Source organism: Ranitomeya imitator, chromosome 1, assembly GCF_032444005.1.
Source record: "Ranitomeya imitator isolate aRanImi1 chromosome 1, aRanImi1.pri, whole genome shotgun sequence".
In the NCBI taxonomy this organism is placed as follows: domain Eukaryota; kingdom Metazoa; phylum Chordata; class Amphibia; order Anura; family Dendrobatidae; genus Ranitomeya; species Ranitomeya imitator.
In genome coordinates this window covers 51,409,836-51,435,448 of record NC_091282.1, presented here as the reverse complement: position 1 = coordinate 51,435,448, position 25,613 = coordinate 51,409,836, and the positions used below count along the sequence as shown (strand labels likewise).

Genomic DNA, 25,613 nt, shown 5'->3' with positions numbered 1-25,613 from the left:
CAGTGGTTCACAGAAGTTTATAATGCAGAGCCGTAAAAATAAAAAATCATATTTTTTCACAAAAATGATCTTTCGCCCCCAATTTTTTATTTCCCCATGTGTAAGAGAAGAAATTAGACCACAAAAGTTGTTGTGCAATTTGTCCTGAGTACGCCGATACCCCATATGTGAGGGTAAACCTCTGTTTGGGCGCATAGCAGAGCTCAAAAGGGAAGGAGCGCCATTTGACTTTTCAATGCAAAATTGAATGGAATTAAGATGGGACCCCATGTTGCGTTTTGAGAACCCCTGATATGCCTAAACATTAAAACCCCCCACAAGTGACACCATTTTGGAAAGTAGACCTACTAAGGAACTTATCTAGATGTGTTTTGAGGGCTTTGAACCCCCAAGTGTTTCACTACAAAAATGATTTTTTAGCCCCCAGTTTTGTATTTTAACAAAGGTAACAGGATAAATTGGACCCCAAAAATTGTTGTCCAATTTGTCCTGAGTATACTGATACCCCATATGTGGGGGTGAACCACTGTTTGGGCGCATGGCAGAGCTTGGAAGGGAAGGAGTGCCATTTGGAATGCAGACTTAGATGGATTGGTCTGCAGGTGTCACATTGTATTTGCAGAGCCCCTGATGTACCCAAACAGTAGAAACCCCCCACAAGTGACCCCATATTGGAAACTAGACCCCCCAAGGAACTTATCTAGATGTGTTGTGAGAACTTTGAACCCCCAAGTGTTTCACTACAGTTTACAACGCAGAGCCGTGAAAATAAAAAATCTTTTTTTCCCACAAAAATGATATTTAGCCCCCACAATTTTTATTTTCCCAAGGGTAACAAGAGAACTTGGACCCCAAGGGTTGTTGACCAATTTGTCCCGAGTACGCTGATACCCCATATGTTGGGGTAAACCCCTTTTTGGGCGCACGGGAGAGGTCGGAAGGGAAGGAGCACTGTTTTACTTTTTCAATGCAGAATTGGCTAGAATTGAGATCGGACGCCATGTCGCCTTTGGAGAGCCCCTGATGTGCCTAAACAGTGGAAACCCCCAATTCTAACTGAAACCCAAATCCAAACATACCCCTAACCCTAATCCCAACAGTAACCCTAACCACACCCCTAACCCTGAGACACCCCTAACTTTAATCCAAACTCTAATCCCAACCGTAAATGTAATCCAAACCCTATCCCTAACTTTATCCCCAACCCTAACCCTAACTTTAGCCCCAACCCTAACCCTAACTTTAGCCCCAACCCTAACCCTAACTTTAGCCCCAACCCTAACTGTGACTTTAGCTCCAACCCCAGCCCCAACCCTAGCCCTAACCCTAGCCCTAACCCTAGCCCTATCCCTAGCCGTAACCCTAACCCTAGCACTAACCCTAGCCCTAACCCTAGCCCTAGCCCTAACCCTAACCCTAGCCCTAACCCTAGCCCTAACCCTAGCCCTAACCCTAGCCCTAACCCTAGCCCTAACCCTAACCCTAGCCCTAACCCTAACCCTAGCCCTAACCCTAGCCCTAACCCTAACCCTAGCCCTAACCCTAGCCCTAACCTTAACCCTAGCTCTAACCCTAACCCTAGCCCTAACCCTAACCCTAACTGGAAAATGGAAATAAATACATTTTTTTTTTACTTTATTATTTTTCCCTAACTAAGGGGGTGATGAAGGGGGGTTTGATTTACATTTATAGTGTTTTTTATAGCGGATTTTTATGATTGGCAGCTGTCACACAAAAAGACGCTTTTTATAGCAAAAAAGTTTTTGCGTCTCCACATTTTGAGACCTATAATTTTTCCATATTTTGGTCCACAGAGTCATATAAGGGCTTGTTTTTTGCGGGACGAGTTGACGTTTTCATTGGTAACATTTTCGGGCATGTGACATTTTTTGATCGCTTTTTATTCCAATTTTTGTGAGGCAGAATTATCAAAAACCAGCTATTCATGAATTTCTTTTGGGGGAGGTGTTTATACCGTTCCGCGTTTGGTAAAATTGATAAAGCAGTTTTATTCTTCGGGTCAGTACGATTACAGCTATATCTCATTTATATTTTTTTTATGTTTTGGCGCTTTTATACGATAAAAACTATTTTATAGAAAAAATAATTATTTTGGCATCGCTTTATTCTGAGGACTATAACTTTTTTATTTTTTGCTGATGATGCTGTATAGAGGCTCGTTTTTTGCAGGACAAGATAATGTTTTCAGCGGTACCATGGTTATTTATATCTGTCTTTCTGATCGCTTGTTATTCCACTTTTTGTTCGGCGGTATGATAATAAAGCGTTGTTTTTTGCCTCTTTTTTTTTTTTTTTTCTTACGATGTTTACTGAAGGGGTTAACTAGTGGGACAGTTTTATAGGTTGGGTCGTTACTGATGCGGCGATACTAAATATGTGTACTTTTATTGTTTGGTTTTTATTATTTAGATAAAGAAATGTATTTATGGGAATAATATTTTTTTTTTCTTTATTTAGGAATTTATTTATTTTTTACACATGTGGAATTTTTTTTTTTTAACTTTTTTACTTTGTCCCAGGGGGGACATCACAGATCGCTGATCTGACAGTTTGCACAGCACTCTGTCAGATCAGCGATCTGACTTACAATACTGCAGGCTTACCAAGCGCCTGCTCTGAGCAGGCACTTGGTAAGCCACCTCCCTCCCTGCAGGACCCGGATGCCGCGGCCATTTTGGATCCGGGCCTGCTGCAGGGAGGGAGGTAAGAGACCCTCGCAGCAACGCGATCACATCGCGTTGCTGCGGGGGTCTCAGGGAAGCACGCAGGGAGCCCCCTCACTGCGCGATGCTTCCCTGTACCACTGGCACACCGCGATCATGTTTGATCGCGGTCTGCCGGGGGTTATTGTGCCGGGAGCGGTCCGTGACCACTCCTAGCACATAGTGCCGGATGTCAGCTGCGATAGGCAGCTGACACTCGGCCGCGCTCCCCCCGTGAGCGTGGCCGATCGCGTATGACGTACTATCCCGTCACTGGGAATTAAGTCCCAGGTCACCTTGATGGGATAGTACGTCATATGGTATTAAGGGGTTAAGGGACTGTGCTATACATTATAACTGTCTACACTCTACACTAAGGGACTGTGCTATACATAATAAGGGACTACACTATATACTAAGGGATTATGCTATACATAATCAGTGACTACACTATATACAAAATGATTTGGCTATACATAATAAGGCCACATTTCTGTGCAGTGTCGGTGTGCTGCCTGCTTTTACAGATGCATTGAGCATGGCATATTCTGATCCTCAAAATAGGATCAGAAAAGGACATTCTCTGACCCCACTTAGATCAGTGATTTTCACGGATGTGTGAATGGACCTATATAACTCTACGAGTATGTATGCCGTCTAATAAAAAAATCTGGCAGCACATGGACATTTCACACAATTGTGAGAATGTAGAAAAAGGGATTTTACAGATAACATTATTACTCTAAGGCCATGTTCGCACAATGCGTTTTTTACTGCGGAACCGCAGCGATTTTGCCGCTGCGGGTCCGCAGCTGTTTTCCATGCAGGGTACAGTACAATGTTACCCTATGGAAAACAGGAACCGCTGTGCACATGATCCTGAAATTCACAAAAAAAGCCGCGCTGAATAGCTGCGGTAAAAAAGAAGGACCATGTCACTTCTTTGTGCGGAACTGCAGCGGTTCTGCACCCATAGACCTCCATTGTGAGGTCAAACCCGCAGTAAAACCCGCAGATCAAAAATATATCTGCGGGTTTTATTGCGGTTTGTGGTGCAGAACCGCTGCAGCAGGAAGTGCGGGGAAGCGGGAGGAAGTTGGTGCGCGGAAGTGCGTGGGCGGAGTGTGGTCCTGGATCCCGTAGAGACGCGGAGGCATACGGTCGCATGGGGATCGATGTCGGCCGTCTGATTGATTTGGTATGTGTGTGTGTGTGTGTGTGTGTGTGTGTGTCCCCATGCGACGCTAGTGCCACCATTGTGCTAAGTCGCCGTATGGGACTACTACTCCCATCCGGTATTAGGATGGGAGAGTTGTCCCTGTGTCCGGCGACTTAGCACAATTGTAAAGTTACACAAAACACATACACAATACACATACATGACAGACAGTACAGTACATACAACATATAACATGGAGTATATACTCACCAACAGCACACTTGTAGGCGAAGCCCTCGATCCCCTAGAAAAAAATCCCAAAATAAAAAATCAAATTCATACTCCCTGTCCGCAGAATCCATAAAACGAGTGTCCCACGCCGATCGGCTGCTCTCCGGCGATACACTGCCAGGAGCGAAGCTCCTAGCAGTGTATCGCGTACTGTCCCGGAGTTCAATGGCTCCGGCGTCTCGGTTAACGGCAGTACAGCTGCGTTGAACTTTCCCACGCAGCACTGCCGTTAAGCGAGAGTGCCGGGGTCAATGACCGCCGGTAAACTCGCTCGCGCATGCGCAGTGACACACCGACAGGAACTATGGCTCCTGTCAGTGTGTTGCTGCAGCCGTGGAGAGCAGACACATCTCTGGATGTGTCTGTTCTCCATGGAAGATCTTCGTGGGACCCTCGATGGATTTCTGCGGACAGGGCCAGGGAGTATGAATTTGTTTTTTTATCTTGCATCTTTTTCAGGTCGAGGGTCTTCAGGATGGATTGAGCGTATAATAATAAAGTATGGTCAAAAAGTGGGTGTCTTTATTTCATTAAAATATTTTTTTCTAGTCTTTGTTTTTTTTTAACCCTTTCATTGGCTTAATAATGGATAGGCGTCTTATTGACGCCTCTCCATTATTAACCGGGCTTAATGCCACCTTACAATAGCAAGGTGGCATTAACCCCTCATTACCCCATATCCCACCGCTACACGGGAGTGGGAAGAGAGGGGCTAAGTGCCGGAATTGGCGCATCTTTTTGATGCGCCTTTTCCAGGGCGGCTGCGGGCTTATATTTGTAGCCAGGGGGGGGCAAATATCCATGGCCCCTTTCCTAGGCTATGAATATAAGCCCACGGCTGTCTGCGTAGCCTTTCTGGCCTAAAAATATAGGGGGACCCCAACACTTTTTTTTTTCTGGGCCCCCTATATTTTAGTGCCAGAAAGGCTACGCAGACAGCTGTGGGCTTATATTCATGGCCTGGGAACAATAAAAAATACTTTTTAATAATGTGTGTGTGTTTTTTTTAACTCTTTCATACAATAGGATTAATAATGGATAGGTGTCAGAATTGACGCCTCTCAATTATTAATCTGGCTTAATATCACCTTACAATAGCAAGGTGGCATTAACCCTTCATTAGCCCATATCCCACCGCTACACGGGAATGGGAAGAGAGTGGCCAAGTGCCAGAATAGGCGCATCTTCCAGATGTGCCTTTTCTGGGGTGGCTGGGGGCAGATGTTTTTAGCCAGGGGGGGCCAAAAACCGTGGACCCTCTCTATGCTATTAATATCTGCCCTCAGTCACTGGCTTTACTACTCTGGCGGAGAAAATTGCGCGGGAGCCCAAGCCAATTTTTTCCGCGATTTAACCCTTAAATTTAAGAGCTAGAGCGCCGAAATTTTGCATATACACACTACTAACATTAGTAGTGTGGAATATGCAAAAAAAAGGGGGATATGACATGGTTTACTGTATATAAACCATGTCTCATATCATGTCGGGTTTTGGCAGGAGAAATGAAAAGTCGGTAATTGAATTACCAGCTTTTCTGCTATATCGCCCTGAAGTAAATAGAAAAATAAAAAATCTCATTGACTTGCATTGGGTTTCGAGTTTTGGCCGATCCCCGACCCCGACTTTTCAATTGGATCGGCCGATTTCACTTGACCCGACTTTTGAGAAACCCGACTCGACCTGAAAAAATGAAAAGTCGCTCAACCCTAGTAACAACATGTGCCTTCAGAATTGGATAGAGATGGTTCGAAGTGCAGTCAAGGTGTGTAACCTGACCCCGAAGTTACAAGTGGAAGTAGCTCTGAATGCGTTAGAGGGCAATGTCAGGTGGACATTGATGGTGTTAGGGCTCGAGTTCCCATCTCTGCACAGGGGGAATCTCGAGCCATCTCCGCTGCGGTCTCCCATTCTTCTCCAGCCGCAGTGGAGCCTGCTCAGCGGAGACGTTGTTTCTGGCTACTGCTGTTCTTCCAGGCTCTGCCATTATAGCTAGTACTGGTCAGCGGTGAGGAGTCGCTTCTGGGACTAAGTCCTGCTTTCTCCCTTCTGAGTATGCCCAAAGGAAGACCTTTCATTGGAGGTCAGGGGTCACATGCTCAGGTCCTGAAGCAACTTTCATTGGTCCTCTAGGAAGTTCCTGAAGTTGCTGCAACTATAAAAGGTTCGCATGGCCGCACGGCCATGCGCTAGTATCAATCTTTGCCATGAGCTTTGCGCCAGTGTGGTCATGTATGCTTGTGGTCAGGGCCCGGCTGAAATAAGCCACTAGAATACCGGCACCTTCGGTGAGGAGTTTGTTTGCATGTATTCAGGGCCCGGCTGAAATAATCCACTGGAATACCAGCACCTCCGTTGAGGAATTGTTTGTGTGCTTCTCTGACTGCATGACCACTGACTTCTATCAGCTCAGCAGTTACCTGTGTACTCCTGTGAGCTTAACAGGACACAGTGCTTTAATATCACGGCTACTCTGTGAAGTAACAGAGCTCACTTATACCACCATATAGTGCCATTTGCTAGCAGCAGGTTCTCCACCTGCACGGTGGACCCCAGGCTGTGAACGCACCAATAATAACATCTATATTAACTCGGTGCGTTTCGCGCCAGCCCTAACAGATGGTTCACTCTGAATCTGAAAGGGACACTATCGAGAAGATATTTGCTGGAAAAGATCCATGGGATCCGTGTGCAAGCGGTGGAGCGAATTATTTTATCGGCCGCAGCGTGAGGGGGAAACACTTATGTGGTATGAGAATGCCCTTCAGGAAGCAATATAGGAGATCCAGAGACGCGACCCAACAGGCATGAGCGCCTTTCAAGAGCTGGATAAGCTCCTGAGAGACCAGTTCATTGCTAGGATGGCTAAAATGTCCTTACAGGACAAACCCCAAGAGAGGTCTCGAGGTAACGTCGCTCTGACATTTGATGATATTTTCTTGGTTGCTCTGCAGCAGGAAGAGGGGCCAAATCCTGTAATAAATCTGTGAGCAGTGCCCAAGTCACAGAAGGTGGGGAAAGGTCAGAGGAGGCAGTGGCCCTGAGAGAGGCAGTCCAGACTCTGATGACAGCAATGCAAGAAGAAATACAGGAGCTCTGCTTAGATGTGGCTCAGATAGGGACTCAACCACCCCCTGCGCCGACAGCGGTACTGCGGCCCCAAGTCCAAATGACAAGATCAACCAGGATGCGAAACCCCATGGGCTATGGCACATCGGGGGCATGATCCCTCTGGGGGCCCTAATGCTGGCGCTGTCGACAACATGGTCATATTGCTAGGGACTGTTCTGTACAAATGGAGATTGAGCCGGCGTTAAACTTCCGGCCGCCACAGTAGTCAGGCGCCCTGCGACTATCCACCAAAGCCAAATCGTGTATGAAATGAGCATGACTGCTATGCCAGCAGTCCTATTATTTAGTTAGAAGGTCAAAAGGTATACTGTCTACTTGACACAGGGTCGGAGTGCACTATCATGCCTCTGGAGTTCTTCGATAGGCATTTTGGGCACATGATGGAGCTGGAAGATGAAAGCTTCATCAGGCTGACGGCTGCCAATTACCGTGAGATGGACGTACAGGGAATAGTCTGGATGCGAGTACAGCTGTTTGAGCAGGACCTTGGCAAGAATTGGATCGTCCTCGTAGACAATCCAGAGAGGATTAGATGTGACCCTGGGAATGAAGGTGCTCAGGGATCTGGATCACCATCTCTATGCCAAAGAAAGGCCTAAATTTTGGCAACAGGCCACCACACACTGGCTGACTCAGAAGATTCTGCAGCAGATGGTGAGAAGCTGCAGCCTTCAAAAGAGCACTATGTGCGACCGGGCCATTGGAGTGGTGAGAGTGCCACCTCAGTGAAAATCCCACCACGGTAGGAACAGATATTGATGTTGCCGGTGGGAGCAGGGTGCCGTCTGAGTGGACTGAAGGTCAGGAAGGGATGATGAACAGACCACTGGCAGCCAGGGCCCTCATCACTGTGAAGGACAGATGCGTGCTCATGCGTTGTATAAATGTTCTGTACGGCGAGTGGACCATCCCTGGAAGTACCCTGCTGGACGATGTCTATATGTCCGATGGGAAAGTTTTGCCTACAAGAGGCTTCATGTTACAGACAGATATGTCGACCTTGACTTATGCCATAGATGTCCAGCGAAGACAGGCTCCAACTGTGGAGTAGAATGGACGGGTTATCATAGATCTGATGGGAGTGGACCACCGGACCTTGACCCAGGACAACGAAAGCTTCTCAAAGAAACTTTGTGGGAATTTCAGGAGACATTCTCAAGGCATGACGTGTGCTACAGCTATTGAACATGAAATCCCTACCGGCGATGCTGCACCAATCCAAGAGAGGTACCAGCAAATCCCACTAAAGATGTACCAAAAGGTGAAAGATATGGTGCCCAGCATGTTGGAGAATCAGGTGATTCAAGAGAATCAGAGTCCATGGGCTACTCCAGTGGTCTTGGTGCGGAAGAAGGACGGGTCTCTTTGGTTCTGTGTGTATTACCGAAAGCTGAATGCCCAGACCGTCTGCGATGTCTTTCCTCTTCCATGAATAAAAGAGTTGTTATCCACTCTGAGTCATGCAAAATTCTTCTCAACTCTTGGTCTGGCCAGCGGATACTGGCAGATACCAGTGACTGAGAAAGACAAGGCAAAGACTGCTTTCATCCTACCCATGGGACTCTACGAGTTCAACAGGATGCCGTTCGGCTTGTCCAATGCCCCAGGAACATTCCAACGGTTTATGGAGCATTGTTTGGGTGATCTCAACTTCGAATTGGTGTTTATATACCTGGACGATGTGGTGGTATTTGGAGCCTCCTTTGAAAATCACTTGCAAAAGCTGTGACATGTCCTAAGGTGGTTGCGAGATCACGGGCTCAAGATCAAACCCAGGAAGTGTCAACTATTTCAACAGCGGATAGAATACCTTGGATATGATATTACTCCAAATGGGGTGTGGCTGGCTACCAGCAAGGTGGACGCCGTCCAAAATCTGGCCTCGGCCAAATACCCTACGGGAAGTGCTTGCTTTTTTAGGTATGGACAGATACTATCGGAGGTTTATACCCAAGTTTGCCTATTTGGCTGGCCCACTAAATGAGCTACGGAGGGGCACAAAAGGGGAGCCCAAGAACTGACAAATCAATTGGGGACCACAGCGGCAGGAAACCTTTGAAGCATTGAAAAAGGCCCTGACAAGTGCTCCGATCTTGGCATATGCATAGTTTGATGCCTCATTCTTGTTGTGCACAGATGGAAGCTTACATAGTCTGGGGGCTGTGCTATCTCAGGTTCAAGAAGGATGTGATACAGTGATTGCTTATGGCAGCAGGTCTTTGAGAGAGTTAGAGTGCAACCCCGACAACTATAGCTCCTTTAAATTGGAAATTTGTGTGGGCTATGACTGAAAAGTTTGCAGACTATCTGACAGGTGCCGAAGTGATTGTAATGATAAACAATAACCAACTGGCCCACCTGGAAAATGCTAAATTAGGGGCTATTCAACAGAGGTGGATGGCTCGCCTTTCCAAGTACCAATATTGCATCTGGTTTCGATCAGGAAGAGAGAACAGCAATGCTGATACACTTTCCCCTGTTACAGTAGGGTCATAATTCAGGTTGTTGATGAGGAGCTGGAGGACACTGAAACCCTGAATCTAGGTCGATTACCCATATTCTGAAACCTGGCTCATTCAAGTAGCGTGGCTTCTGGGATGCCGATGGTGTTGGGAAAGACCTTGGCCAACTGGTAAAAAGATTAAAGATGATTGTCTGGATCTACAGAAAGTGAAAGCGTAGGTCCTGAGTAATGTCTGTCCAAGGCCATAGGAACAGGCCCGTCTGACTCCAGAGGGTCAGAAGCTGTTGAGACAATGGGATTAGCTGAGTGTAAAGGTACCTTCACACATAACGATATCGTTAACGATATCGTTGCTTTTTGTGACGTAGCAACGATATCGTTAAGGAAATCCTTATGTGTGACAGCGACCAACGATCAGGCCCCTGCTGGGAGATCGTTGGTCGCTGAACAAAGTCCAGAACTTTATTTCGTCGCTGGATCTCCCGTGGACATCGCTGAATCGGCGTGTGTGACACCGATCCAGCGATGTCTTCACTGGTAACCAGGGTAAACATCGGGTAACTAAGCGCAGGGCCGCGCTTAGTAACCCGATGTTTACCCTGGTTACCTGCGTAAAAGTAAAAAACAAACAAACAGTACATACTTACCTACCGCTGTCTGTCCCCGGCGCTGTGCTCTGCACTCCTCCTGTACTGTCTGTGAGCGTCGGTCAGCCGGAAAGCAGAGCGGTGACATCACCGCTCTGCTTTCCGGACGCTGTGCTCACAGACAGTACAGGAGGAGTGCAGAGAAGCAGAGCGCCGGGGACAGACAGCGGTAGGTAAGTATGTAGTGTTTGTTTTTTTTACTTTTACGCTGGTAACCAGGGTAAACATCGGGTTACTAAGCGCGGCCCTGCGCTTAGTAACCCGATGTTTACCCTGGTTACCCGGGGACTTCGGGATCGTTGGTCGCTGGAGAGCTGTCTGTGTGACAGCTCTCCAGCGACCAAACAGCGACGCTGCAGCGATCCGGATCGTTGTCGGTATCGCTGCAGCGTCGCTTAATGTGAAGGGGCCTTTACTCAAGGGCTGCTGTGTTGAGTTGTTTACTTACCATTAGAATTGCAATACCAACAGCAGATAGTCATTCCAATGTCATTAGGGCCGGCGGCTACTCGGGAAGCCCATGAGAAGACTGCCCATTTTGGAAGCGACAAGACGTACAAATGGCTACAGCGCCAGGCATACTGCCCTGACTTGAAAGACATGGTGACTGACGCATGTTTCAAGTGCCAGCCTTTTGGTCTGAGTAAGTGCCCTGAACAACGGGCTCTAATTCAAACCATTTGAACATCTGCACCCCTAGAGATCCTGATGATTGACTGTGTACAGATTGGGTACTCTGTCTCAGGACACTCGAACTGTATGGTCATGATATGACTGACTATTTCACAAAATACGCAGTGGCCGTACCCACCAGGGATCAGACAGCAGAGTCAGCTGCTGAGGCAGTCTGCAAATTTTTTATACAAGTGTCCGCAGAGAATTCATTCAGATCAGGGAGCATGTTTTCAGGGCACCCTGATGAATGAGCTGTATCAGCTTTATGGTATTGCGCACTCCCACACAACCCCATACCACCCCAAGGAAACGGGGAGTGTGAACGGTTTAACCACACTCTCCTCCAGAAGCTGAGAACTCTAGAGGACAATCAAAAGGCATGCTGGGCAGAATTACCAAACCGAGTTTAATGTGGGCCTATAACAACAGGGTACTCAGCACTACCGGCTATTCCCCGCAAATGCTCATGTTCAGAAGGGCAGGTCAGGAACTTGAGGATCTTCACATCGCCAGTGGCTGAAGGCTGTACCCAAGGTTGTTGGGGAGCATCTGAGACAAATGGTACGCCCCAACTTGAGACCCGTGTGAAAAGATGAGTATGTTCCAGGTGATCGGGTGATTGCTAAGGCCAAGAGGCCATCTGGAAAATTGGACGGATGGTGAGAAGCAATCCCGCATGTGGTGAAAAAATGGGTAAACCCGAGCATACCAGTCTATGAGATAGTGCCAGTGGGGACTGGGCGGTCCCTTGCGAAACCTTCACTGTAACATGCTGAGCCTATGGCTGTGAGGGAGATACCTTCTCCTACCTCAAGAGTAACAGAACCTCCCGTAGATGATGGATGGTGGGTGGTTCCAGTTCCGGTATCAGCAGCTCCTCCGGGCATTGCTGGACTCTCTTCCAGAGAGGAAGTTGTGCACCCAACATCTCCTTGTTCACTGGATGAACCCACCGCGTCTGCACCTACGATTCTGCATAGGACAGCTATGCGCAAGGCAAATTTGTATGAGGAGAGTTGGCTAGGGCATCAACTTCTACTGGGGTGGTGTAATTGAAGATAAATGTAATTGTACTCACTCCTGAATAATCATTGTACTTATTTCAATAGATTTATTTCTTTATAGTTAATCTTGTTAACTGGCCTCAAGATGTTGCTGTTGTTTGAACTTGGTTCAGAGAATGTGATGTGTCTGTCTGTAAGATGTGAAAAAGAGGGTTTTATAAAGTGAAAGACAGGAAGAGGAAGCGTGGCCTTCTTGGGCAGAGCCTGCAGAAATGAGGAGTGTATGGAGAGGTATGTGGTGAAATCCCCTCATGACAGCACCCGTCTGAATAAAGAGCAGTGGCAGATTGAAGCTGAACTGAACCGGTATCCGAACCTGTCTGGATGTGAGGGAATTCCTGCTGGAAAAGCTGTTAAAGAACAGAAGGGGGCACGGGACCTGTGAAGTGAAAGGTGCCACATCCTCCTCATTAGTGCTCACTGGCTGGAAGACCTCTGAATCTGCCTCCGTGTCCTGATTGTGTCCTGATTCGTTCTTAGCAGACCTGGTGGTAAGAAACACTAAAAGCCCACCGCGACGCCGCAGTAAGTAAACATGCACGCATCACAATATATTTTGGCGCCTAGAGACACATGGCCGGAACATAACCTTTAGATAGTTAGGTATATTGACTCTACAGACCTCGATTTCCTACCGGAATCAACGGCCAGAAAACCAAGATTTGTCACTATGTTTTTGTTCTGTTCAGTAACTAAGGATTCTATGCTACGTTTAGGTGCTGACACAGCGCACAGTGAACTCCAGGAACGACTTGTGTTTTTCTCTCTGTTCTGCTGGGAAAGGAGTCTCTCTGTAGGACAATATAAGGAGGAGCAGTGATTCAGCTCCAACAGACTTTGTCAACAGCACCTTCCCTGATGTGTGTATATACTGTATTTATTTGGTTAATTTTGTAATATTCTCCATATAGTCAAGGGCGGACATTTCCTCTAGTTTCTTGAGTTTATACGGGGACGGGAGGAAAACATTTGGATGGGAAATAGTTATAGAAATATATAAACAGTGTATATATTCTTAAGATTGTGAACCACTGTGCTAGACTGCAGGCGAGCACGTGCTTTGCACTCACATAATTAAACCAGTTTGCTCTCAGGGTGTAATAAGGTAACGGCGGCAGGTTCAGACAGGAATGCCAACAGGTAAATTCACATAGAGAAAATAGCAGAAACAGTTCTCTTGGGTGCGGAGCTGTCCAGCACAGTAGATATTGCCTTCTGGCAAAATGTTTGTTTGACGTGATTTCTTTGTGTGTTTATCAAAACCAAGTAGGAATATCTTCGTTCCTAAGTAAAATAGTTGCTGACAGTGGACTGTGTGGAATTTAGTTCTATTCTCATCTGTGACTCTGCTGTATATTGAGCAACACCCTCGGTGCATGATGTACAAGTGTACAGGTAATACAGTGATCACCGGTGACATTATACACAGGAGCTCTGTATATAGTGCCAGTGTACAGGTAATACAGTGATCATTGGTGACATTATACACAGGAGCTCTGTATATAGTGTCAGTGTACAGGTAATACAGTGATCACCGGTGACATTATACACAGGAGCTCTGTATATAGTGCCAGTGTACAGGTAATACAGTGATCATTGGTGACATTATACACAGGAGCTCTGTATATAGTGTCAGTGTACAGGTAATACAGTGATCACCGGTGACATTATACACAGGAGCTCTGTATATAGTGCCAGTGTACAGGTAATACGGTGATCACTGATGACATTATACACAGGAGCTCTGTATATAGTGTCAGTGTACAGGTAATACAGTGATCACCAGTGGCATTCTACACAGGAGCTCTGTATATAGTGCCAGTGTATAGGTTATACAGTGATCACCAGTCACATTATACACAGGAGCTCTGTATATAGTGTCACTGTACATTTAATACAGTGATCACCACTGACATCATACACAGGAGCTCTGTATATAGTGTCAGTGTACAGGTAATACAGTGATCACCAGTGCCATTATACACAGGAGCTTTGTATATAGTGTCAGTGTATAGGTAATACAGTGATCACCAGTGGCATTATACATAGGATCTCTGTATATAGTGTCAGTATACAGGTTAACAGTGATCACCAGTCACATTATACACAGGAGCTCTGTGTATAGTGTCCCTGTACAGGTAATACAGTGATCACCAGTGACATTATACGCAGGAGCTCTGTAAATAGTGTCAGTGTACAGGTAATATAGGGATCACCAGTGACATTATACACAGGAGTACTGTATATAGGGTCAGTCTACAGATAATACAGTGATTACTGGTGGCATTATCTACATGAGCTCTGTATATAATGTCAGTGTACAGGTAATACAGGGATCACCGGTGACATTATATACAAGAGCGCTGTATGCAGCGTATAGTCTTTCACGGACGTGGTGTGTGGAACCACTGTACCATGGACGCGGAGAGCCTGGAACTAACTGTTCACTAGAGCCTCTGATGGTGAGGTTAGGTTTGTTTCCCAATGCATGCCAGGTGCCACTCCAGGACAGACCAATGGATGCGCAGCAGCTGGACCCAGTAGGACAGACTGGATAGTGCAGCAAGCAAATGTAATATCAGAGTGCAGCAGGCAGAGATTATATCCGAGTGCGGTAGGTAGAGTCTGTATCTGAGTGCAGCAGGTAGGATCTGCATCAGAGTGCAGCAGGCAGGATCTGCATCAGAGTGCAGCAGGCAGGATCTGCATCATAGTGCAGCATGCAGGATCTGCATCAGAGTGCAGCAGGCAGGCTCTGCATCATAGTGCAGCATGCAGGATCTGCATCAGAGTGCAGCAGGTAGAGTTCATATCAGACTGCAGCAGGCAGTATCTGCATCGGAGTGCAGAAGGCAGGATCTGCATCAGAGTGCAGCATGTAGAGTTCGTATCAGAGTGAAGCAGGTAGGATCTGCATCAGAGTGCAGCAGACAGGATCTACATCAGAGTGCAGCAGGAACTGGTTCCATTAAGGTGAGCACTGGCGGGTGCGGTTGGCTCTGCTCCCATTGGGGTGAGCACTGGCGGGTGCAGAAGACTCGTATACAAGTACAGGGACCTGAGAACTGAGAAGCATGTTAGAAACAAACTCACAACATTGCACAGGCACCTCCATGTTGGAGGAGGTGGTTTAAATAGTAAGGACCTCCAGCTATTGGCTGGAGACATTTTAGAGGAACACGCGTGGCCCCTTTAAGAAAGAGAAAATGTGCATGCGCGCTCAAAGCACAGTGCCTGAAGATCTGCTAGCAGTGCACGCACCCCGGGCAGCAGACCTGGAAGGAGCAGGACGGGAGCTTTGGAGGTGAGCATGCTGATGACTCTGCAGAGAAGGAGGGACTGCAGGCAGAGATGCGGGCGCTACAGATAGGCCCATGTATATTTGGACAGAGAGAACATTTTTCTAATTTTGGTTATAGACATTACCACAATGAATTTTAAACAAAACAATTCAGATGCAGTTGAAGTTCAGACTTTCAGCTTTCATTTGAGGGTATCCACATTAAAATTGGATGAAAGGTTTAGGAATTTCAGCTCCTTAACATGTGCCACCCTGTTTTTAAAGGGACCAAAAGTAATTGGACAATTGACTCCAAGGCTATTTCATGGACAGGTGTGGGCAATCCCTTCGTTATGTCACTCTCAATTAAGCAGATAAAAGGCCTGGAGTTGATCTGAGGTGTGGTGCTTGCATTTGGAAGGTTTTGCTGTGAAGTAAACATGTGGTCAAAGGAGCTCTCCATGCAGGTGAAACAAGCCATCCTTAAGCTGCGAAAACAGAAAAAACCATCTGAGAAATTGCTACAATATTAGGAGTGGCAAAATCTACAGTTTGGTACATCCCGAGAAAGAAAGAAAGCACTGGTGAACTCATCAATGCAAAAAGACCTGGGCGCCCACGGAAGACAACAGTGGTGGATGATCGCAGAATAATCTCCATGGTGAAGAGAAACCCCTTCACAACAGCCGACCAAGTGAACAACACTCTCCAGGAGGTCGGCGTATCAATATCCAAATCTACCATAAAGAGAAGACTGCATGAAAGTAAATACAGAGGGTTCACTGCATGGTGCAGCCACTCATAAGCATCAAGAAGAAAAAGGCTAGACTGGACTTTGCTAAAAAACATCTATAAAAGCCGCACAGTTCTGGAAGAACATTCTTTGGACAGATGAAACCAAGATCAACTTCTACCAGAAAGATGGAAAGAGAAAAGTATGGCGAAGGCGTGGTACAGCTCATGATCCAAAGCATACCACATCATCTGTAAAACACGGCGGAGGCAGTGTGATGGCGCGGGCATGCATGGCTGCCAGTGGCACTGGGTCACTAGTGTTTATTGATGATGTGACACAGGACACAAGCAGCCAAATTAATTCTGAGGTATTCAGAGCCGCCATACTGTGTGCTCAGATCCTGCCAAATGCAGCCAAACTGATTGGTCGTCGTTTCATACTACAGATGGACAATGACCCAAAACATAAAGCCAAAGCAACCCAGGAGTTTATCAAAGCAAAGAAGTGGAATATTTTTGATTGGCCAAGTCAGTCATCTGATCTCAACCCAATTGAGCAGCATTTCACTTGTTAAAGACTAAACTTCAGACAGGAAGTCCCACAAACAAACAGCAGCTGAAAACCACTGTAGTGTAGGCCGGGCAGAGCATCAAAAAGGAGGAAACACAGCGTCTGGTGATGTCCATGAGTTCAAGACTTCAGGCTGTCATTGCCAACAAAGGGTTTTCAACCAAGTACTAAAAATGAACATTTTATTTAAAAATTATTGAATCTGTCCAATTACTTTTGGTCCTTTTAAAAACAGGGTGGCACATGCTAAGGAGCTGAAACTCCTAAACCCTTCATCCAATTTTAATGTGGATACCCTCAAATGAAAGCTGAAAGTCTGAACTTCAACTGCATTGGAATTGTTTTGTTTAAAATTCATTGTGGTAATGTCTATAACAAAATTAGAAAAATGTTGTCTCTGTCCAAATATATATGGACCTAACTGTACATAATGTACAGATAATACAGGGATCACCAGTGGCATTATACACAGGAGCTCTGTATGTAGTGCATAGCGTACAGGTAATACAGTGATCACCGGTGACATTATACACAGGAGCTCTGTATACAGTGTCAGTGTACAGGTAATACAGTGATCACCAGTGACATTATACACATGAGCTCTTTATATAGTAGCAACCACAAAGAAAAAATGGTGGAAACGTCCACAGGGTACACAAAGTAGAAAAACCTTTATTAATTAAAATCTACATGTACAAGGAAAAGATAGGGGCAAAGCCGGACACAGCGGCACAGCACACTTAGCAACAATGAAAGTGGGAGTACACACATACTAATGAATGGTCACCAAGGGGAGGTTGGGAGTCAACACGTGCTTGTTTATACAATACTAGGTAAGGTATCCTATTAGGTATATACTCACCCTCGGACGCGCCCTGCTTCTTTCCGGCAGCCTTCCTTCCTAAGAATCAGCGCTTGAAGGACCTTCGGTGATGTTGCCCTTGTGATTGGTCGTGCGAGCGGTCACATGGGCGGTCGCGCGACCAATCACAAGCCGCGACGTCATCGAAGGCCCTTCACGCGCTGATTCTAAGGAAGGAAGGCTGCCGGTTAGTACCAGGGCGCATCAGAGGGTGAGTATAGCAATATTTTTTATTTTAATTCTTTATTTTACACTTAAATATGGATTCTGATACTGATTTCCGATATTGCAAACATATCGGAACTCGGTATCGGAATTCCGATACCAGATTCAGAAGATTGCTGACCTCATGGCCGACCCCACACAGGGGTCGGGTCGGGTTTCATGAAACCCGACTTTGCCAAAAGTCGGCGACTTCTGAAAATGGCCGACCCGTTTTGCTCAACCCTAGTGACCATTCATTAGTATGTGTGTACTCCCACTTTCATTGTTGCTAAGTGTGCTGTGCCGCTGTGTCCGGCTTTGCCCCTATCTTTTCCTTGTACATGTAGATTTTAATTAATAAAGGTTTTTCTACTTTGTGTACCCTGTGGACGTTTCCACCATTTTTTCTTTGTGGTTGCTTCTAGTGTAGTTTGGTGGGTCCTGATTGTCCCATTACCTGGTTGTGGGGGCCTCATATTAATTAATTATGTGTTATTAATTACCCTCTATCATTATGAGGTGTTCCTCAGGCTTGGTGCATTTTTCAGTCTGTTACTCTTTATATAGTGTATAGTGTGCAGGTAATACAGTGATCACCAGTGATATTATACACAGGAACTCTGTGCACAGTATATAGTGTATAGTATGCGTGTACATGTAATACACTTACTCACCGGTGGCGTCTCTAGTTGAAGTCCTTCTTCTTTGCTTTTCTTCTTCATCCAGCACAGACTACCATCACTTCTTCCAGCCAGGACTTATCTCTGCAAAAAATAACACACAGTTATCTATAGCGGATCACTTCCAGAGCACTTTCCCTACTTTTCCCCTGACTTCTACACTACGTCAGATGAAGAAAAAAGCGACTTGGTGCCGCCCTGCACAGTAACAGGATGCCCCTTTTGTTCCCTCCATGGAAAACCGTTTCCTAAAAAGTAAATTATATTACAGTAGTAATAATATCCCTAATATGACCACAAAGAAATTATGCTCCCCACTTGTCACCATAAACTAATAGAGCATGTTCCTCATTCTGGCCCCCAAACAGTAATTAATTCCCTCATCCTGGCCCCCTTTATTTAATAATCTCACCCAGTCTGGCCCCCTTTATTTTATAATATGTCCCAGCCTGGTCCCCTATGTCCCTTGTCCAGCATGGCCCCCAGATATTCATCCTGCCCCCACAGCTATCCATACTGGCCCCCATATGTCCCTTTCCTGCCCCCATATATCACTCCTGGATCTGCATATATCCATCCTAGACCTACATATATATATGCAGCCTGGCTCCCCCCATATATCCATCCTGGTACCCATATATCCATCTTGGCCCCCATATATATGCATCCTGGCTCCCCCATATACAATATATCCATCCTGGCTCCCCCACATATATCCATACTGGCTCCTCCATATATAACCATCCTGGCTCCCCCATATATCCTATATATAATTGCCTAGAATACTACTTCCTGCAATTTGTGCCAACTTCCTGTCCGGAGCTAATGTGCGGAGATAATGTCCGGAGATAAGTGACGTCAACAGTGTCCAGTGTCTGATTGGTTGCCGCCTGCTGCGAGCGACCAATCAGAAACGTGCCGTACTGTGACACACTCCGCCCGCCATTTTGGTGTGATTTTTGAATTTTTACCTCACAGCAAGTTTCTACTGCGTGGAGGCGGGCCCAGTGACGTTGCTCTTCAAGCTCCTGCCGAATTTCGTCAAAAAAATGATAATACCATTTACCAAAACTATATATATTTAGTTGTGAAGTGGTTCAGTGACATTTTCACACCAATTTTGAACTTTTGTTTGGTGTTTTCTCCATATACTGCCTATTATTCACTGACTGTTATACTGAGAGACTGCCGTTTATTAACCTCTTCTTTGCCACATTGGGTATATTGCTCTATTATTTGCCACATAAGGACATTGTCCATTATTGCCCAGCAATTTCTCTGCAATATAAACTGCCTATTTATTAATATCTGCATTCCTGCAAAGAACTATTGCCTATTATTAACTGGCTATTTTCCTACTACCTGACACTGCCTCTTATTAACCTGTTGTTTGCCACCACCACGCTTAAAGCTGTTTAGCTTAGCCAACATGAGCTCTAATAGTAAGGATACTAATGACACAGAGCCCAAAGCTGCTGATGGCGCACGTAAGATTAGGTCTGATAGAAAGTATACTAATAATGCAGAGCAAAAAGACGCCGATGCCGCACGTAAGCGCAAACAGCGTGCTAACAAGAGTACAGAGGATAGATGCAAGCGCATGGACACTGTTAAGTATACTAATGACACAGAGTCCAAAGCTTATGATGGCGCACGTAAGATCAGGTCTGATATAAAGTATGGTAATGATGCAGAACGAAAAGCCGCCGATGCCGCACGTAAGCGCAAACAGCGTGCTAAGTCTGATGTCTTTCATCCCTCCCCTCATAAGCATGTTCATGGATCCTGTGTAACTGTACCTTAAATAGCAAGAATTGTCAAGAGCTGGTGAGTGCAGCCATTTTTTGTTCTTTCTTACTATTATTTATTAATTGTATTATTCTTACATTTGAATAAATAAAGTATATATGGATTCTAGACTCCCGATTCTTTAGAATCGGGCTGCCATCTAGTATATATATATATGCATCCTTACCCCCAATATATAACCATCCTGGCTCCCCCATATATATGCATCCTGGCCCCCCATATATAAGCATCCTGCCCCCCCAATATATATCCATCCTGGTCCCTTGTCCTACCACCCATATATTCATCCTGTCCCCCCCCCATATATGCATCCTGGATCCCCCATATATATGCATCCTTGCCCCCGATATATTTGCATCCTGGTCCCTTGTCCTGCCCCCCATAAATCCATCCAATCCCCCGCCCCACCCCCGCCGCCACATATCGATCGTGGCCTCCCCATATACAGCTCTGACAAAAATTAAGAGACCACTGCAAAGTGTTCAGTTTGTCTGATTTTTACTCATTTTTGAGTAAAATGTAAATTGTTCATTTATTCTATAAACTTCTGACAACATGTCTCTGAAGCAATAAATTTTGTATTTTTTTCTGACAAAAAAAAATGGTCAAAATAGAAAAAAAAACCCAGTGCTTTCAGACCTCAAATAATGTAAAGAAAACAAGTTCATAATCATTTAGAAACAATAATACCAGGGGCGTAACAACTGCGGTCGCAGGGGTCGCGACTGCGACGGGGCCCACAGTGTTTTCAGGGCCCGCCCAGTCCAGCAAACAAGTAGCAGGGGAAGGAGACAAGTCACGCACGCATCCTGCTGGCCACGCCCACAGCTTCCCCAGACTTTCAGCAGTGTGCGGCGAGTGGGCGTGTCCGTGAAGGACATGTGACCTAGCAGAAGGGCTGTGCGTGTCACTGACTGAAGCTGGAGAGATGGCAGGCATTAGCTGGTGAGTGATGTGCTGCTTACACCTGACACACACACACACGCACGCACGCACGCACGCACGCACGCACACACACACACACCTACCTGTTCTATGCGCACAGGACCTGTGATGAGGTCACAGGAGGGGAGGAGTCAGGGGTCACATGATCAGTGGCCTCAGTGTATGCACTATGCAGGACTCTGCTGTGCTTGATTGTCATGGTGCTGAATGAGGGGATGTTTATGTAACAGAGCCGTGTGTGTACAAGGTGTACAGAGCGGAGCCGTGTATGTATGTAGTGGAGCAAGGTGTACGGAGCGGAGTCAGGTGTGTACAAAGCTGAGCCGTGGGTGAAAGAGGTGAGCGGATTCGTGTATGTATGGGGTGTATGGAGCGGAGCCGCGTGTGTAAGAGGTGTACGGAGCGGAGCCGTGTGTGTACAAGGTGTAAGGAGTGGAGCCGCGTGTGTACAAGGTGTACGGAGCGGAGCCGTGTGTGTACAAGGTGTACGGAGCGGAGCCGTGTGTGTACAAGGTGTACGGAGCGGAGCCGTGTGTGTACAAGGTGTACGGAGCGGAGCCGTGTGTGTACGGGTTCTCGGAGCGAAGCCGTGTGTGTACGGGCTGTACACGGCTGTGGGCAGAGCCCAGCATGTGCACTGTGGGGGAGTATTGCGTGTACTTGCCAGTGTCAGAATGTGCAGTGCGCATGCTCCGGAGCCAACCAGTACACCCAATACACTCCCACACTGCACAGGTCTGGAAATGACGCACTGCAGCGTCATACCAGGAAGAAACAGCACACAGAGTTCAAACGCCGGGAGTGCGCTTGGAATTAGAGCGAGGGAGGACATATTACTATAGGGACATGTTAGTTATAAAATCATTTTTCTCAGCGAGTACAGGGCAGTATTAGGTCAGACTACACAACATTGCAACACGACTATAGTGTGCGAAATGAATAGGGAAAATGTGAATTTCGGTGGGAAATATTTTGGCGCGGGGGGGCCCCATTTGAAAGTTCGCATCGGGGCCCCTCACTTTGTAGTTACGCCACTGAATAATACTAATGTTTTAACTCAGGAACAGTTAAGATATCAATATTTTGTGGAATAACCATGATTTTTAATCACAGCTTTCCTGCGTCTTGGCATGCTTTCCACCAGTCGTTCACACTGCTCCTGGTGCAAAAATGTAAGCAGTTCTTCTTTGTTTGATGGCTTGTGACTATCCATCTTCCTCTTGATTACATTCCAGAGGTTTTCAATGGGGTTCAGGTCTGGAGATTGGGCTGCCCATGACAGGGTTTTGATGTGGTGGTCTCTTTATTTTTGCCAGAGCTGTATATGCATCCTGGCACTGCCATATATCCATCCTGGCCCCCCATATATATGCATCCTGGCTCCACTATATATATCCATCCTTGTCCTGCCCCCCCCCATATATCCATCCTGACCCCCCATATATATCCATCCTGGCCCCCCATATATGTGCAGCGCCCCATGGTCCTGGACGTTGCAGTAATATCATTCTCCTCTAGGGGGGAGTGATGTTACGTTTGAAGGCAATAAAGGAGATCTCTTTACCAGGTATCACAAACATGCAACACATTTCATACTCCAGTCCACCAGGAGGAGCTACGCTACTATTTATTAGGGCACTCTTCACAATTAGGTAAAACTGGTGGTCTGGATAGGAAGTCAGTCAGTTCCTGTCAGGCAGACAGAGAGGAAGGAGGATCATCGAGTAGTAGCCGACAGGGTTGATCCCTGACAGGGGTGGGATCCTGTCAGAGGCCTAGACGGAAGGTCACGGAGCTGCACGTGCGGCAGCATCCTAAGGAAGGACACGAACAGAGAACTGTATTGTAGAGGGTGAGAAATGAAGTCATAGCAAAAGGAGAGGAAACCAGAAGGGGTTCTGCCCTACACAGGCTGCCTCCTTCTGAGGCGCAGGATCCAGTAGCCGGAACACCGAGGGAGCAACAGTCTCAATGCCTTGCTCCAGAGACCGGCAGGACAGCTAATTCTACGTTACCTGCCCGACCTATATCCAGGAGTCACGGTGGCAACTTGTGGGGGCTGGGGCGTGCTAGAGTCCCTGTAAAAAGCCTCAGGCCACCAGTCATATGGGTTTGTTCCTATCCATCTGGGGGACAGAGAGAGACATAACATCTAGAACACCAACAACAGTTGTGAAGACCTTACCAGAAGCTCAGCAGTAAGGTACTACAACACCCAGGCGCTAGAGGAAGGCTACTGATTTCCACTCTGGATTTTCCTCCAAACTGGCCGGACTCTGCCTGCCCTGTGATCTGGTGCTCTGGACTGTGGATGCTGAAGCCTTCAGTAAAAATGTAAAGAGACTGCAACTCTGTGTCCTCGTTCTTCACTGCGCCTCACACCATCCACCATCTACACTCTGGGAAGCCCTGGGGGCACACTTCACCTGTGGGAAGGTATACCATCTAGCTGCCATAACATCACCCCAGCGGACCCCTAAGCAGCGTCGGTCACCCTGCCCGAATACCATAGGTGGCGTCATGAACATTTCCCCTTTAAAGACCTTTCCCTTTTACAACGGACCTCCCGAGGGCCACGGACCGGGTCAGCCACTGTGACATCCCCCTTGAGAAGGACCCGGTACCGAGTACCCCACTGCCCTACGGGGGTGCTCCATTTGCATCCTGGATCCCCCTAATATATGTGGAGCGCCCCCAGACACAGGGCCACAGGTTACTCGATACCGGTCCTCTCTGTCTCAGTTCTGGGGTTGTCACGGTGGCTGGACCCGGTCCGTGACCCTGCTAAAGAACGTCCAATAAAAGGGATGATGGTAGTTTGTCAAGGGTTCATGACGCCACCTGTGGTATTCAGTCAGAGCGACCGACGCTGCTTGGGGTCCACTGGGGTGATGTGATGGCAGCTAGATGGTATACCTTCCCACAGGTGAAGTATGTCCCCAGGGCTTCCCAGTAGTGCAGATGGTGATGGTGTGTGGTGCAGTCAATAACGAGGACACAAGGTTGCAGTCTCTTTACCTCTTTACTGAAGACTTCAGAATCCTCAATCCAGAGCACGGTTAACAGGGCTGTCTGAGACCGGTCGGTCCGAAGGCACATCCAGAGTTCCCTTTACAGGTGGAAATCGTGGCCTACCACTAGCGCATGTGTGTTGTCGTGCTTCCCTGCTGAGCATTCGGGATAGTCCTCACAACTTCTGTTCTCGTTCATTCCAGTTCTTTCTAGTACTTTCTCGTTCTTTCTATTCTCCGTCCCCCAGGTTTGTTATGGCTAGGACGCACCCGTTTGACGGGAAGGCTCGAGCTCTTCCGGGACCCTAGAGATGCCCCTCTCCACGCGTTGTTCCCTATGTCTGCTTAGGTGATGTAAGGTAGACAGCCAACCTATAATTAACTGTCCTGCGGTATTTGAAGTAAGGCATAAAGTCAGTTACTTCCTCGGTGTTCTGGTCACTGGCTACGTGCCTCAGTAGGATGTTGCCGTTCTCCGGGCACGACTCCTACTGCTCTCCTTTGTGCTTTGATCTCGTTTCTCACTGTCCACAATATCCTTCGCTTCGTGTCTCTTTCTTAGGATACCGCCGCGGGTGGTGCAGGCGCGGTTCCGTAACGTTCTGTTCTAGTCGCTAGGTACCTGCCAGGTTCCCACACCTGACAGGGACCCCCCTGAACCTTCTCCCCGCAACACCCCCTGCCACGGGATGTTGCCTGAACAAAACCCAGTCAGCTTCTGACTATCTTCCTATCCAACCCCTAGTTTTACCAGTGTGAGGAGTGGCATAATAAATAAAACCCTTTGCTCCCCCTAGTGGCCGGAGTGTGAAGTGTAATGTGTGCTGGTGACACCTGGTCAGAAGAACTCCTTTAGTGCCATCAGACGTACCATCACTCCCCTTAGTGGCAGAGCAACGTTACTGCAACGACCAGGTCTCTGGAGTGCTGCACTCCCCCCCATGTTTAAATCCAGTACTCCTGGACTGGGAAGAAGAACAACAATACATGTTAGCAAAAGACATACAAAATTTTGGAATGCTTGAAACAAGTAAGTATAACAATGCTTCCCTTTATGGGAGGTGAGGACACTTGAACGTTACAAACAAAACAAGTTTAAATATTTTAAATAACATTCTATTCTACAGACTATAAATAATTCCTATTACCCAGCCGGGTATTCTACTAAGTGCAAATGCTTGAACAATAATTTAACTTCTCCTTTAAGGGCATATAGACTGAAACCAATAAAGGCTTACTATAAAATGCTACAAGGCAAACTCAACTTTTTCTTTACTTTTTCTGACTTTACAAATGCAGGGCCGCCCAGCTCCTTGTCTGGGCCTACTGTCATCTGTTCTTCCGTTAACGTAACTAACCATCTT

The 25,613-nt window shown here is 46.8% G+C and overlaps 1 protein-coding gene across 2 annotated transcripts in view; it reads left to right on the top strand.

Annotated features, from left to right (window-relative positions):
- Positions 1–12,332: 12,332 nt before the first annotated feature.
- The window catches only part of LOC138661639 (acyl-coenzyme A amino acid N-acyltransferase 2-like), a 45,270-nt gene continuing 31,989 nt past the window's right edge, over positions 12,333–25,613 (top strand). Inside the window, exon 1 of one of the 2 annotated variants that reach the window (XM_069746483.1) lies at positions 12,333–12,643. The gene's annotated coding sequence lies outside the window, so the exon portion shown is untranslated. Of the gene's footprint in view, positions 12,678–25,613 lie in introns of both variants that reach the window. The other variant, XM_069746475.1, reaches the window with a different exon arrangement.